We start from the raw sequence: 16,637 nt of genomic DNA, 5'->3' as shown, positions 1-16,637 counted from the left end.
TTCTCTATATTTTCTCTATGTCAACACTAAACACTTTCCCTAATTCAATCTCTTCATGCCTAGAGTTCTCATCTTTGTTCTTGCTTTAGATTCAATTGCTGATTGCTTCATCTTCGATTGCTGACATGGTATCAGAACCATGAATGGTTAATCGTCGGTGGTTTAGTTTTTGGTGATGAGGTATTTTTAGTATGTTGTTGATTTGTGTAAGTTTTCTGACCTAGGTTTTACGTTTTTCGGTGTTTTTTTACTGCTCAGGTTTATCTCGTCTTTCGTTGCTCTCATCGGTCTTTGTGTTGATGTCTACAATTGTTTTCCTATTTAATTTTTACTTCATCTTCAATTGTTGACTTTCCTCTCTAATTTCTACTTCATCTTCGATTGCTGATCTTTGTGCCTTTGTGTGTGAGCTTTGATGTTCGTGTTTTGTTGTTTGCTCTTTTTTGATCTTCGTGTTCTTCAAGCCTCTTTGATGCATGAATCAATCATTTGGCATTTGTGATTCGTATGTTTCTCATTAGATTTGTTCTCGAGTTTTGTGTTGCCTCCTGTCTTCTTCTTGTTCTTTCTGCTCTTCACTCAAGCTCTGTTTCTTTGGATCTGTTTAATATGGTGACCTCTGGAGATGAAAATAACAGTAGTAGTAATCTTCACAATAATAATCAGAATACTCATGTTAATAGTGCTGGTAGAGTTTTTTTCTCCACTAAAAAGATTAATGTTACATTGGATGATCACAACTACTTACTTTGGCATCAATAAGTTCTTTTAACCATTAAAACAAATAGACTTCAGAAGTTTATTGATGGTAGGATCATTTGGCCTTAACAGTAAATAGTTCAAGACATTGTTCAAGACAGAGTTTCAAATCGCGGTCGCGTTTTCGGTTATTTCGGATTTACCGTGATTGCGGCCGTCGCGGGCGCAATTGCGGCTGTCGCTGGCGCTATTGCGGCTGTCGCGGACGCTATTGAGGCCATCGTGGACGCTATTGAGGCCATCGCGGGTAACTCGGACGACGGCGAAACCACTATATCACGGCCGAAATCGCAGTCGCGGACCGTTTTTTAAAACCCTGGTTCAAGATAGAGTCACTAGGTTAAATCATGAGTTTGAGCTTTATGAAGAACAGGATGGGGCTTTAGCTTCTTGGCAGTTATCAAAGGCTTAGTAAGAGTGTTCATACAATCCTACTTTAAGGAGACGTTTCCCCAGTTGATCCATAATCTACCTGCTTTCCCTGCATCCATCTTGTCAGAATATGAAAATGCTTTGGCATTTCCAGATGAACTACCGACTGAGCAACAAGATGCCGACCAATCACCCCTGAGGCCCAAAGAAGAGGAGCACAACCAAGAACCCCAGTCGCCAACACAAGCCGAGCAGGACCAACCCATCCAGACGCTCATTACTGTTGAACAGCTCCCTGAAGCGATGCCCACAAAACCCGAAATGCCATAACAATCTCTCGTACGTAGGACTAAGCAACACCTTAAGAAGTTTGTGGGGCTTGTGTGGAGAGCCCAATCGCCAAGGAAACTGAGTATGTTCAAGCCCCACCCATTGAGCCTACATCAGACTCAGAGTCTAGCCCACCCCTGTTGAAGAGTTGCACCTGACGCAACATAGCCATCACGATACTACTGCTATCCTAGATAAGTCAAGGTACCTTGCATGGCATTTCATATCATTTAGTTTCATTTTTAACTTAGTTTATTTTATGCATCGAGGACAATACATCCCTCACGTTTGGGGGATGTAGTGTTCTTATTAGGTTATTTGCATGATAGTGTTAGCAAAATTAATTTTCCATGGCATTAGTAAGAATTATGATAGTTTGTTGAAATAAGTTGATGATGCTCGATGATGATGAATCTTTTATGGCTAGAATTGAATGTACATAACTGTTGAGTACGATAGAACCAACTCTAAGACTTGATTCTTTGTGATTCATTGATACACGATTATATGTCTTCTATGCTTAAAGAACTTAGAATTTTCTTATGAAAGAACTCTTGCATTCCTTAGCATAAAATTTTGACAATGAACTTGGATGATAAATGATTGCTTAAAGGCTGAATTAAACTCCCTTATATATTTTGAATTATGTTTAATTGTGAATAAATGCTTCGGCATAACTGTAGAGGGACACTCCTCTTTGCTATGGCATTGCCCGGATACTACGTTTCAATAAATGAAAACCATGGCATACGAGTGAATGAAAACTGTCACGGGGTGACTCTACCTGAATAGCTTGGGGACTGAATGTATGCTCTAATTCATCTAGATTGTCGGATGGTAGTTGTGATAAGTTGACTCTCCTCGTAGCAATGTAAAAAAATCAAATATATATAATTAATATTAAGTGTTAAGGAAATGGGAGTGAATCTTGTGCTTAATTGGATAATAAATGCTTCAGCACAGAAAAAAAAAGAATGCTTGAGTAGAAATTTTCTAGCTTCGTTAAGCATAGATTAGATACAATCACGCACACACCTACGCAAAGGACCTTACCCTAGGGGACATTACTTGATTTCTCTACTAGTTTAGCATGTTGAAGCCAATAATTTCGTGGGTTGAAACTCTATCCCATATGATTGTCTTAATTTTGAACTTTGCCATGCCATTTTTTCTTTTTGCTAACTATTATCCATTGCTTGTCCTACTTAAGTTTGTGGGCGTGATAATTTCGTAAAAAATGCTATATTTAGGGCATTTTCACTTAAGTTATTGATGTTCTTAAAGCTTATGTAGAGTCATATAGATGCATTTAGGAGCATATAATTGTATTTGGTAGTTTGAATTTGTCGTGGCATATTATTTTGTAAATTGTGTTGTTTTATGGGAAAGGTTGTGTTTTGTTGATGATTTGCTGGTTGATGAAGCAAAGGGTGATCATGGAGGATTGTCGCAACATTCCCAGATGGTGAGCTAAAGGGAATTGCCAAAGCAATTTGGGATGACTGAGCATGAGAAAAATGTCACGACGGTTAGGATGACATTTCTGGGCGCATAAAAAGACAAAAGAGGTGAATATATTTTCTTCAAAGTGCCAACTGTGCAACACTCACGTGTTTTCCGCTGCTAACCACCTTATAGGGGACCATTGCCTCCTTTGTACCCATTTTCACATGAGGGGAATGTACCTTAGGGTATTATGAGAATTTTTTCACTAAAATCGAGGATATTCCCCTAGTATAAATAGAAAAGGTGGCCACAAAAATGAGAGAGAATTCCTTTAAGGAAATAGTGAGCTAAGCAAGAGAGAGACGACTGAAAGCTTTCAACTTTCTTTCCTCTTTCATCTTTTCAAGGGCTTCGTCCATAGCCAAGCTCGAGGGAATGGCGAGATAGACATCCGAGAGGAGCTAGCGTCGCTAAGGTACCATTCGTGGTGGTCTGAGGAGCAACCGACATCGTGCATTGGGAGTTTTCTCCACCCTTATGCTTTAATTTTCATTCGATTACATGGGTTGTATGGAACAAATTATTCTCTTGGATATCTCGAACCCCATCATAAACTAAACTTTTTTTTGTCTGGTTTTTTATGGATGATTAAATGTTTGTTTTAATGAATTATTTGAGTTTTTATGTTTATCTATTTGTTTTGCTCATTGTGCTTAATTACTTATGATTGTAAAAGCTATGAGAGTAGACATTTCTTAGGTAGAATACTTAGTGGTCGAGAGAAACTAGGTAAAAGATCCTTAGTGTTAGAGAGAAAGTAAGGGAGGATCAACGCGATCAAAGGGTTTTAGCTGCTAACTAATACCTAATCCACCTTAGAAATAAGGATAGGATTTTAACGACTAAAAGGAGTAGCGCTTATTCAATCGGTTTGATGTTACTGTTCACACTGAGATGTATTACCTTGACATTTTTATCTGTAAGATCCCATGACTAGAGATAGTGTAAGGGCACTTTTAATAAACTCTGTCGAGCAAATAGACCATAGAAGCTTGAATCATTATGAGAGACAAGACTTATGATTCCTTAGTAACTACCATTCATTCTCATAATAGCTTGTTGTGTGAGAATTATTAAGTATGCTTATTTGTTTCTGAATTCTCAACTCATTTTACCTTAACATTCTCAGTTGTTTACATTTCAAACACATTCTCAATTGCAACAACATTTCCATCAGCCACATTGCCACCACAATTTGCCATCACAATTCTACGATACCTTCCGCATTCATTTCATTTGCCACATCATTCTCATTTATGCATACCACCACACTATCTTGGATAATTTAGTATTCGTACTTTAACTTAACTTGCAATTTCCTCAAATCCTCGTGGGAACGACACTAACTCTCTTTATTGCTTGTGTTCTATATTTTATTAATATTAGAATTTCATGTTATGTTCATATATTTATTAACAAAATTATTACTTCATTAAAATGTTCATAATTTATTTCTTTGTATCTAATTTAATTTTTCAATATCTCCATATAAATGGTAATCAAGTGTTTTAGAATTAAAATTTAATTTATTGAGTATTATTAGATGTGTTTCTGTTCCATTCTCCATGACATTTAATAGGATGTAAAGTGTAAACTGTTACATCCGTAATTTTTTTTATTAACTATCAGTTAATCAAAAAGAACAAAATGAAAATTTTATGTGATGTTTAAATTTAAAATTTTAGTATTATAAATAAATTAAATTAAAAAAATTTAACAAATATTTTTTACGATTGTCATCTAATGTGCATACTATGTATAAGTCCTTATATCGTTGACTTGTTAATAAGGGCCATGTTTGGGCCACCGCAGAAAATCGCAAGAACTCAACTCTCAAGTTTTGCCGTGGGATCACTGGGATGGGGTACCCTTTATCCCAACTAGGATATACAAATTTTAGAAATATTGACCAATATTGTTATTTATTTCTTAATTAAAAAAAACGTTTTTAATAACTTTATACCTTTTATAATATTATTTCATTTTTATTTTTTATATTTTGATTTTTCAAAAAATTTATAAGTTGGAAATTTTGTTATAAATGCTTTTATTCCTAAAATTTGAAAGAAAGAAAAAACCACATTATTCAAATTCTTTATAATTTTTTAAAATATATTTTTTTATCTTGAAAAAAATCAACCAATTGTACAAGGGCAAAACCATAAAAAATGAATAATGTGGTCCAATTAATTTAAAAAAAGAAAATATACATAAAATTAAAATTAATGTTTACAATCATAACATTAAATTAAACACATATTTAAGACATTTTTCTATAATGATTGACTCAATAAATTAACCACTCAATATCATATAAGAATCATATAAAAAAGGTTAAAAATCCAACTAAAAAACTCGAATAAAGATAGATATGAACATATTTTACTATACGTCAAACAAACCATAAAAGATTATCAAATTATTGAAAGATCACCAACAAACTGCAAATTAAAGTCGAGCGACGTGAGAAAACTATCCACAAACTCAATTGTATATCCAAATTCAATTTGAGAGTCTAAAGCCGAGATGATCATTAGATCAACATGATAACAAATAAATGTTATCTTAATCAGTTGAGGGTCCAACTTTGACATAAATAAAAAAAGAATGATCAAACGATAAATAAAGAAGATTGAAAATATATCAGAAGATAGAAGAAAACATATCATAAAAATTAAAAAATAAACAGAAAGTAATAATGTGATATAAAAATAAAATAAAAACAAACAATATCAAAAGTCGATAATCATAATAAAAGTAAAGCGGTCGTGAACTAAACAAAAATAAAAGAAAGAAAGAAATGGGCGGCGTGAGAAGGAAAACCTAATTTTTTTAAAATTATATTATTTTTTTAATTAATCTAAGATAAGTACAATTATATCAACTTATAACTATATAACTTCAGATTTTATCATTTTAAAAGATTAAAACATAATTTTATAACGTGCTACTATATATTCTATAATTTTAAAAGCATTTATATACAATTTTATCATTTTAAGGGCACAAGACCCCTAATTGTCCCTGGAAAAATATTTCTTGACCCCTAGTTGTCGGGAGCTTTAGATTCCACAGATGTAATAGCAGCAATATATATACGACACATGTGATCAATTGTAAGTTCAAAAGTTTTCCACGTGTACAAATCAATTTCTTACATCAAGTATACCAAAATTTGGCCTCTATACAGAAAAATACCTATCTCTTCTGACAATAAAACCGGGTAACATGGCACTATCATCTGTCAATTAACAATACGTGGTAGTAATAAAAGATTTACGTTGTTATTAAATTGTTAATCGCGGTCTAATACCCGGTGTAAAGTTAAACCTTCAACAACCCTACTGCCTAATACTTCATCGTCATTCTCCTCCACTCGTCCAGAGAAGTAAACAACTCGTTGACTATAGCGTTCTCAAAGATTTACATTTAGCCCCCCCCCCACCCAACAAAACCACGTCGTCGTGATAGACTTGCGTGTTGAACCCAAACTCCATTAAAGCTCGAAACTTACCCTCCTGCGAGCTCAATAACACGCCGCTGCTTGATTTTGACATACTCTGGTTTTGTGTTTGAGCTTGTGAATACAGCTTCCATGGCGGAGCCTGTCAAGATTTTTCATGGCGTTTGGCCTTATGGAGATGAAGTGATTCAAGGTTTCTTTTCGAAGCTTGGGCTTGGATGGCTCAAGGGATTTGTGACCACGACGACTTCCTTTATCTTCTTCTTCTTCTTCTTCTTCGTTGCTGCTGCTGCCCTGTTTTGGATGGATATTGTAAGTCTCCTTTAAACTCAAGCTTACTCCTCCATTTTTTTCCAATAAATAATTCTTTGGTCTACTTGTTTCCCAGCCTATCATACGGGGCAATCCATTTAGCTTTACTTCAAAAGTTCATCACGAGAGGATTCAATTTCCTCTCAGCTGCTCTAGTTCAGTTAATATTTCATCGGTGTTTAACCCCAAAGATTCACCGACCAAAACTTGCCCGGACTACTTCCGGTGGATCCACCAAGACTTAAAGCAATGGAAAACTTCGGGAATTACAAAAGACATGATCGAGAGTGGAATTCCGAGCGCGGATTTTAGGCTCGTGATCGTCGACGGAAACGCTTTTGTCGATAGGTACAGACCGTCATATCAAACCAGAGATTTGTTTACAATATGGGGCATTTTGCAGCTTCTAAAGTTGTACCCTGGAAAAGTACCGGACTTGGACCTCTTGTTCTATTGTGGGGACGAGACCGTGATCATGAAAAGCCACTACAAAGGTCTCTTCGCTGCATCATCACCGCCACCGCCACCGCCGGTGTTCCATTACTGTGGAGAGAAGGCGGCACTGGACATTATATTCCCTGACTGGACCTTCTGGGGATGGTAAACTCTGCTACATATTGCTACTAATGCAGAACAAAATGCCAAGTGTGTAATGCAAGTGTTTTGTTCCGGCAGGGTGGAGGTTAATATAAAGCCATGGGAGGAGATAGTGAAGGCCGTCAAGAAAGGGGCGGCGAGGGTCCGGTGGGAAAAGAGGGAGCCTTACGCCTACTGGAAGGGCACCGCCACCTCGAAAGATAGGTCTGATCTTTTGAAATGCAACCTCTCGCACACACATGACTGGAATATTCGGCTCTATTTGCAAGTAATTTCTGGATCAGAAACCATAATGAACTTTGGCAGTGCCAATGGGTTGATCTGTGACTCTGAATTGTTATTGATGCAGGATTGGGTAAAGAAATAGGAGAAGGATTCAAACATTCTGGTTTGGAAGATCAATGCACCCATAGGTATAAAATTTATGCAGAAGGAAGGACATGGTCTGTAAGTGAGAAATACATAATGGCGTGCGACAGTATGACCTTGATGATCAAGCCTAAATACTATGATTTCTTCTCGAGAAGCCTGGTTCCGATGCAGCATTTCTGGCCTATCCGACGCAAACAGAAATGCAAACACCTTAAGTTTGCAGTTGATTGGGGAAACAATCACACTCATGAGGTGCGTGCTCTCGGACAATCGAAGGATACGGATCAGATTGGATTCGATCATTTATGTACCCTTTTTCACTCGGTGAACTTGCAGGCACAGGCCATAGGTAAAGCAGGAAGCAAATTTATTGAAGAGATGGTTTCAATGCGAAACGTGTATGATTATATGTTCCATCTGTTGAGCGAATACTCGAAACTCTTGAAGTATAAACTGACGATACCTCCGAACGCGCAAAGGGTCTGTGCCGAAACGACGGTGCAAGGTTTAGCGAAGGAGTTTATGTTGCAGTCGATGGTGAAGTCTCCTAGTGATGAACTTCCATGCGCATTGCCTCCCTCCCCAATATGATCCTCAAGACATTCAAGCTTCCCATAAGAAGCAAACATGATGAGCTATTGAGGTGACAGCCAGGCTCACTGCAAGAACTTTCGATTCTTAATTGTTTCTCCTCTGCTGACGGTGGAGATACAGTTTTTTTCTTCAGATCCAGCTGTTGGATCCTCCGCCGTAAGAGCATAAGGAATTTTGTTTTCCTCAAATGATATGTTAATTTACCGACATTTACTCGTATCAAATTGGAAATATGGCCTCTGTTATAGATCAAAAAGGATAACTGAAATGATCTGTGAAAAGCTGGGACTTACCAGTAAGGTTCTCAACCCCACAACTAGCAATATTCAAATTGAATCAAACCCAATGTTGAGAGTATTTAGAATGTAATATATGTTACATTGTTTTCCTCAATCACCATATTGCAGTCGTTTGTGCTCGAACTTGTGACCTCTAGAAATAACAACGATTACTTTAATCACTGAGATAAGTTGATTCGTGACTTTATACTTCTCTACTTACTTTCTCCAAAAAAAGGAAAAAAATTATATTTTCAAAATCTCATTTGACCGATCAACTTTATATAATTTAATCTATTAATTTGATCATCAGATAATCTTGAAATCAAATTATGTTATTCATGCCTTCTTCTGCTTTCATTAATTATTTGGACTATCGAACGATCTATTTGATAATCAAACATTAATAGATTGACGGGCTAAGTTTTGATAAGATAATAATTTTTTTATAAAATATTACATGTCAAAGTTTAACTAAATGAAAAGATTTTCGTTGAACAAAAAATACTAGGGTAGATTATACGTTTAGTATCTAAATTATTAGTTTTGATCCGTTTTAGTACATAAACTTTCAATTTTTTTCAAATCATACTCAATATTTAGTTTTTGTTTCATTTTAATATCTCTCCGTTAAGTTTACAACATTGCAATTTTTATCGCTAAATTACATCATTCATCCCTCAACTATCTTCTCACTCCTATTTTGTTACTAAAGTTTAAAAAAATTCAATTTAACTACTCAACTTTCGAATTGCTCTTATTTTAATCACTCTAATTTATTTTATTAATTATTTTTCTGACATGACATTTTTTATTATTATTTTATTGATATAAAATTAAAAATAAAAATAAATTTGAAAGTTAAAGTGATTAAATTAGGATTAATTTGAAAGTTAAGTAATTAAAAAATTAAACTTTTGTGATCAAATAGAACTAATAAGATAATTTAGTGATGAATGATACAATTTACCCATAAAAAAGGTTCCACGTAAAAATCAACAGTTAAGTTTTTAACGACAATATATTAAAACGAAACAAAAATTAAACTCCTCCAATCTCACAGATTTAACCATTCAAGGCATTTTACGGTATCTTACCTTTCATATCATATTTCCATATATATAAACATGAAGCCGTTGAAAGATTGAGTTAACCCTGTTTGAGTCTGAAGCTTTTTCAACTCAGTTTCCATGGCAGAGCATGTTGGACTTTTCCATTGTGCTTGGCCTTAAGCCCTTAAGGGATTGGTCTCGACGACTGTAACTCTCTTACTCTTCTTCTCCCTCTTCGTCTTCGCAGCTCTGCTTAATTGGATGGATATTCTAAGTCTTCCCTTTTTAAATAAAATATATACTTTTTTTACTTTGAATTCCATTAATAAAAGTTTATGCTCCTCAGCCTATTATACGGGGGACACCGTTCGGCCAGGCGATCTTCACTTCACGAAGTTCTGGTGTTCACCATGAGAGGATTGAATATCCTGTAAATTGCTCTGAATATGTAGTTGATTTAACACGGACATGTTCGGATAATTACCCGTCAATGTTCGAGCCCGAATAATCGAATACCTAAGCTTGTCCGGATTACTTCCGGTGGATCCACTAAGACTTGAAGCAATGGAACAGTTCAGGGATTACAAAGGATATGATCGAGAGGGGGGTTCCAAGTGCCGATAACCGGCTGTTGATCATAAACGGAAGCGCTTATGTGGAGAAGTACAAACCTTCGTATCAAACCAGGGATGTGTTTACGATATGGGGCATCTTGCAGCTTCTAAGGTTGTACCCTGGAAAAGTTCCAGACTTGGACCTCTTGTTCTATACCGGAGACAACACTGTGATCATGAAACGACACTATAACGGACTGAATGCCACATCGCCACAGCCGTTGTTTCATTACTGCAGAGAGGCGGTGGCGCTCGACATTGTGTTCCCTGACTGGACCTTCTGGGGATGGTAAATTCTGCCTTCTGGTACATATTACCGAAAGTTGATGATTTTGTATGTTTTATTCACTGTGCTTTGTTGTGGCAGGGCAGAGGTAAATATAATGCCATGGGAACAGATGTTAAGGGCAATAAAGAAACGGAGGGAGAGGATCAAGTGGGAAGATAGGGAGCCTTATGCCTTCTGGAAGGGTAACCCTACGTTTGCTGCCGATAGGGTAGACTTCTTGAAATGCAACCTTTCGGATAAAAATGACTGGAATGTTCGGCTTTATAAGCAGGATTGGAATAAAGAAGTGCAGAAGGTTTCAATCATTCTAGATTGGAAGATCAATGCACCCATAGGTACGTATCAAAACCGCGTTGATTTCGATTTTAAACGACTTCGAGTTGAGTCTAATTGCTTGCTCGGTGTCAAGATATAAAATCTATATAGAAGGAGTGACGTGGTCTGCAAGTGAGAAATACATATTGGCATGCGATAGTATGACCTTGATGGTAAAGCCTATATACTATGGTTTCTTCTCGAGAAGCATGGTGCCGATGCAGCATTTCTGGAAGATAGGCCGCGAGAACAAATGCAGAGATCTTAAGTTTGCGGTTGAATGAGGCAATAATCGTACTTGCGAGGTTCGTGTTCGGAGCGAATGAAAACATGGATTGCAATGAATTCAATCATTTACGGTTGCATTCCATGAACTTGCAGGCACAGGCCATAGGGAGAGCAGGAAGCAAATACATGGAAGAGATGCTTTCGACGCGGAATGTGTACGATTACATGTTTCATTTGTTGAACGAATACTCGAAACTCTTGAAGTTTAAGCCAACGATAGCTCCTAATGCCCGAAGGGTCTGTGCCGAAACCATGGCATGCTCGAACAAAGGTTTATGGAAGGAGTTCATGGTACAATTAATGGTGATATCTCCTAGTGATAAACTTCCATGTGCATTTTGAAAAAACTAAACGACAAGAAACAATGGATGGATGGATGGATACCGAAGAACTGGGGATATTAATAGTATATAGTCTTTTTCCGATAGATCTCAGATACAGAGAAAGAAGATTATTGTAAGATGAAAACTCTTGAATGTATTCTTGATTATTGGAAGGAATCAAAGAGCTCGTGATTTGATGATGTCGATGCTCATATCACTAGGATCGGTATCCTGCAACTCGGCTTGAATCCCATCCAATTGTCTCTTGAATTTGTCCTTGGAGCTTGCATAAAGCATCTTAGTCCTCACCCTTGCCCCATCAGGTGACCTACACACACACACACGCACGCCATACTGGAACAATATATACAACCTACAAGGGAACAATGTTTTTGGTTTACAAGTTTTCGTACCATGCAATGGAGAAAATCTTGCTCTTCTGGCAATTCTCGATGGTGATGAAGTCTTAATCGAAGACGACATTCGTTCGGCAACGAGTTGGTGAAATCTTTGTACGTCTCCTGGGGTCCTCCCAGCTTCTCGACAACCACCGGCTGTGTCTGGTCGTCAATCCTGCACACAATGAACCGATGGTTTCGCTTTGCTTTCAGTTCCAATAACTTCAACACGCACTCATCATTCACATACATTCCAGATGATGAATTCGCCTATGTGCACCACCGTAGGAATTACTATCATTTAATTGATAACAACATACAAGACTGAAACCAATGTACAATATTTTATTACAAAGTTAATTAGCAAGTAAATCATAATAATAATAATAATAAGAGAGATACCATTTTGTTCTTCAAGTGAAGCTTTGATAAACGTTTTGGCAATTGTCGGGAAATCTCAGAAAATAAATAAGCATAAAGAAAAGGAATTGAACGTCTGGTTTTCGCTGGGGATGAGAATGGGATTTGTTTTTTTAATTAGGGAAAAGAAAACAATTGCTAGGTAGGGGATGAGAGATTTTAGGGTGGATTAATCAGAATTCATCTTCCTGAATTACCATTATTTGTGGTTCATCTGTTTTTGGGTATAGTAATTTTGGTTAGTGGTATATGCTTGATTAAAAACAAACAAAAAGTTATTAGTATTATTAATAAATATAATTAGAGATGTTAAATGAATCGGACTTGAATAATAAGATAATGTTTGTGTTCGTTTGTTTATTTTTTTAAGATGTTAATTTTCTTTTCTTATTACTTTGATGGCCGTTTTGGATAGGTTACCCACTAGAAGTAGACTCGTTTCGTTTGGGCTTGATATTGAGGGTGATTATGGCTTATGTTCGAGTGTGGTGGAGACTAGGGACCATTTATTCTTTGAATGTGAGGTGACCCGTTTGGTTTGGCAGAATGTTCTTAGCCTTTGTCAGGTGGATAGATCGGTTATGCACCGGGTGAGTGAGCTTCGTTGGGCGTGTGGTATGCTAAAAGGCAAGTCTTTCCAATCGTAACCAAAAGACATTTGTTAGGAAGGTTAGCTGATGAGTATTCAGAATCGTTAATCTTTGCTTGTTACTTCTTCGGTTTTGAGGATTTATTATTGTTAAATTGGTCGTGTTATGTTTGTTTTCGTGTAGGTCCTTACTTTTCAGAATTAGTGACAAAACTGGTGCATTCTGCATTTTTTATTATTTGGTCACGGCTGGAGACATGTGCACGACTCTGGCATGACGCGATCTGACGTGGCAGTTTCTAGAAGGTCCAGTCAGCGACGGTTTCTAGAAGACTTCCTCCGCACGCCTTCTGGAAGATTGACGAGCAGAGTTGCATTAGGAGACTAGTTTAAGATTGAATTTAAATTAAAAAACAATTATCTTAGGATTATTTTATTTTTTTATCCCTTAGGCTTTGAGAGGCTATAAATACCCACTTGGGGTAAGCCTAAACTCATCATTCGGATTACAATCTTCTTTTCTCTCTAATTTTTATAAAAACTTTATCTTTTTACTTTTCAAGTTCTTTTCATTTTTCTTTATTTTTCAAGCTTTGTTTTCAAATACTAAATATGACTTTTGTCATGCTTAGCTAAACTTTTTCGTAAGCCGAGAGCTGACGCAATAACTCAATTCCATCGGGAGAATTGAAACATGCTCTTAATATCTTCGGAATATCTCTCTCAATCTTTGCGCTTATTTTTCAAAATCAAAACAATTTTCAAAATCAAAAATTGACTTTGGTCAGGAGGTTGTTGCGATTAAATGTGTGAGAGGAAGATTCGGCTTATAGAAAGCAATTTGACTTCCTGGGAACACACTTGGTGAGATAGCTTCGCCAAGAGGGAATTGAGATCGGAATTGACGGTTATCGAAGCAACAATCCGGACGCCATGAACTTAAACGGTAATTGATCTACGACAATTGATGTTGTTAGAATCAATTACCGAAGCCGGAATCAAAGATTGCCTTGGATATTCGGTATACAAGATAGAGTCACGTGGATAGCCCTTGTAGATAAAGTAATCGACGTGAATCCCGAAGAGAAACATTATTCGATGATCATAAGAAAATTGAGTCAAAGCAAGGCTTGAGGCTAATTTTACCGTATTTATTCTCAATCATTATCTCTTATTTTTACTTTAATCGCTTTTATTTATTTAATCATTTTTTCTAGTTAAATCTCATATATAAACCCTCTTTTACTATTCACGCCCGGTTAGAACCATTCAAACATAAAATTGTGATTTTCTAAGTCCCTGAGGATTCGACCCTTATTTCTTTATACTACGCATTTCCTTATTAATTGAGAAAAATGAATTATTTTGACATCCAAAACGATAGTTGTCAAATTGGCGTCGTTTTCGGGGACTTCGCCAAAGTTACTAATTTTTGTTTGTTTTTGATTTATGACCATGTCTAATCCAGGAGCATTAGGGGAGTACGACCGGAGATTGAAGCCAAAGCTAGGAGACTACACGCACAGACACTTGGGGAAAGAAGGAGACAACAAACAAATCCAAAAGAAGATTCGAATTCAGGTAATATAAATCCGATGGCCGATCTTACTATCCGAGAGTTAGTCGCTGCTCCTACTGAGCATGGGCCTATGTGCATTGATTTTTCCCAAGACGAAACTCCATACCAGTTGAAAATCGGCCTTATTCATCTCCTTCATACATTCCGCAGATTGTCAAACGAGGATCCACACAAACATCTCAAGAAATTTCATATGGTCTGCTCCAGCATGAGATCACATGGAGTAACCAATGACCAAATAAAACTTAGAGTTTTTACTTTTTCCTTAGCCGATTCGGCTAAAGAGTGGTTATTTTATCTTCCTCCTAATTCTGTAACTATATGGGCTCAAATGACTCGTCTTTTTCTTAACAGGTTTTTCCCTACAGCGAAAGTAAGTGAACTACGAAGGAGAATACTTGGAATCAAGCAGCTTGATGGAGAGTCACTTTACGACTACTGGGAGTGGTTTAAGAAGTTATGTTCTAGTTTCCCACAACATGGGTTAACTGAACAAACACTCCTTCAATACTTTTATGAAGGATTATCTCCCCTGGAAATGAAGATGATCGATGCTGCCAGCGGTGGAGCCTTGGTGAATATGACTCCTACTGAGGCTAGAGACTTAATATCGACGATGGCCGTAATTTCCCAACAATTTCGCACAAACAATGAACCTTCTCGAAGGGTTCATGAGATAAGTTCATCTTCTTTAGAAAATAAAATAGATAAGTTAACTGAAGTCATAAAACTCTATTGTTGCAGGAAAGATAGGACAAAATTGATTATGTGGAATATGCGCATTACCTAATCATCCAACAAACGGTTGTCCACTGATTCAAGACGACGCAATAGCTCAAGTCAACGCAATCGGAAACTTTCTGGGACCTCCCAAAGAGCTTAAATCCTTACGGTAATACATACAACCCAGGATTGAGGGGATCATCCGAACTTTAGTTATGCTCATAGTCCGAGACTGAATCAAGGCTATCAAGCGAGACCTCCACCACCACAACAACCGCAGAAGTCATCATTATAATCGATTGTCGAGAGGTTAGCACTATCCCAGGAAAAATTCCAGACTTGAACTGAAGCCCACTTCCAAGAGATGGAAACAGATAAGCCAACTAACTCAAGCCATAGGGAGATTAGAGTCACAAAAGAGGTTATCATCACAATTGAGCTGAATCCAATAGAGAATGTTAGCGCCGTCACCCTCCGAAGCGGTACAATTGTTGAATAACAAGACCCAAAGAAAGTAAGCGCAAGATCCCAGAAGAAAGAAGAAAGAAGAAACTTCGAACTCCAAAAGGAAAGAAGAAGCAGTTGACACAAGATCCTAGAAAGATAATAATGAAGAACAAATGGACGACACGACGCCATTCCCTTATGACGTTCCACCGCCTTTTCTATCGAGGTTAGTTAAAAGGGATAAAAAAACTGAGGAAAAGGAAATATTACACATACTTCGAAAAGTGAAAGTTAACATACCTCTCCTCGAGGTTATCTAGAAAGTTCCAAGGTATTGTCGGTTTTTGAAGGATCTCTGTACGACTAAAAGAAAGCTTACCGGGGTCGAGAAAGTGGATTTAGGTGTGAATGTCTCAGCAGTTTTCCAACGACCGCTTCCACCGAAATATAAAGACCAAAGTATGTTTTCAATACCTTGTAAAATTGGTGAGGTTAAAATCAAGCGAGCTATGTGCGATCTAGATGCCTCTATCAACTTAATGCCTCTCTCCGTCTATAATTTAATTTCCACCGAGCCTTTGAAAGATACGAGAGTTACACTTCAGCTAGCCGACAAATCAATTATTTATCCTGAAGGACTGATAGAAAATGTTCTAGTAGAGGTAGAAGACTTAATTTTTCGTGTTGATTTTTATGTGATTAATATGGAAAATGATCGTAGCAACATTGGTTCTGAAATCCTCCTTGATCGTCCCTTTCTAAGCACGACAAATGCAAAAATTGACGTTCGAAGTGGTATTCTTACTATGGAGTTTGACGGTGAGATCGTAAAATTTGATGTTTATAAAACAATGAGATATTCGAATAATGTGCATAGTATTAATTTTGTTGGCATTATTAAACCCGTTGATGATGAATCTGACTTTGTTGATGATATATGCAAGGAATCGGATGATAAAGACAACATAAGGGAGTTGAAAAATATTTCAGTTGTTGATTCAGATTTGATCTTAACTT

The 16,637-nt window shown here is 36.9% G+C and overlaps 1 long non-coding RNA gene and 3 pseudogenes across 3 annotated transcripts; 3 read left to right on the top strand and 1 right to left on the bottom strand.

The window, feature by feature from the left end:
• Positions 1 to 32: 32 nt before the first annotated feature.
• Positions 33 to 3,595, top strand: LOC120208440. Of its 3 annotated transcripts, none has more exons than XR_005524316.1 (3): positions 33 to 180; positions 832 to 1,665; positions 2,851 to 3,595. It is a non-coding gene; the product is annotated as an uncharacterized LOC120208440 (long non-coding RNA). The 3 variants fall into 3 exon arrangements; XR_005524317.1 differs by having other exon boundaries at positions 33 to 206; positions 2,886 to 3,595; XR_005524315.1 differs by having other exon boundaries at positions 33 to 206.
• Positions 3,596 to 6,365: 2,770 nt separating this feature from the next.
• On the top strand, positions 6,366 to 8,640 carry LOC120208435 (annotated as a pseudogene).
• A 1,133-nt stretch (positions 8,641 to 9,773) lies between these two features.
• Positions 9,774 to 11,483, top strand: LOC120208497 (annotated as a pseudogene).
• Positions 11,484 to 11,537: 54 nt separating this feature from the next.
• On the bottom strand, positions 11,538 to 12,341 carry LOC120208438 (annotated as a pseudogene).
• Positions 12,342 to 16,637: the final 4,296 nt, after the last annotated feature.

The sequence above is a fragment of the Hibiscus syriacus genome, unplaced genomic scaffold (genome assembly GCF_006381635.1).
Source record: "Hibiscus syriacus cultivar Baekdansim isolate YM2019G1 unplaced genomic scaffold, ASM638163v2 tig00016563_pilon, whole genome shotgun sequence".
Taxonomy (NCBI): Eukaryota; Viridiplantae; Streptophyta; class Magnoliopsida; order Malvales; family Malvaceae; genus Hibiscus; species Hibiscus syriacus.
Note: the sequence above shows the minus strand (reverse complement) of the source record. Positions and strands in the feature narration are given on the sequence as shown.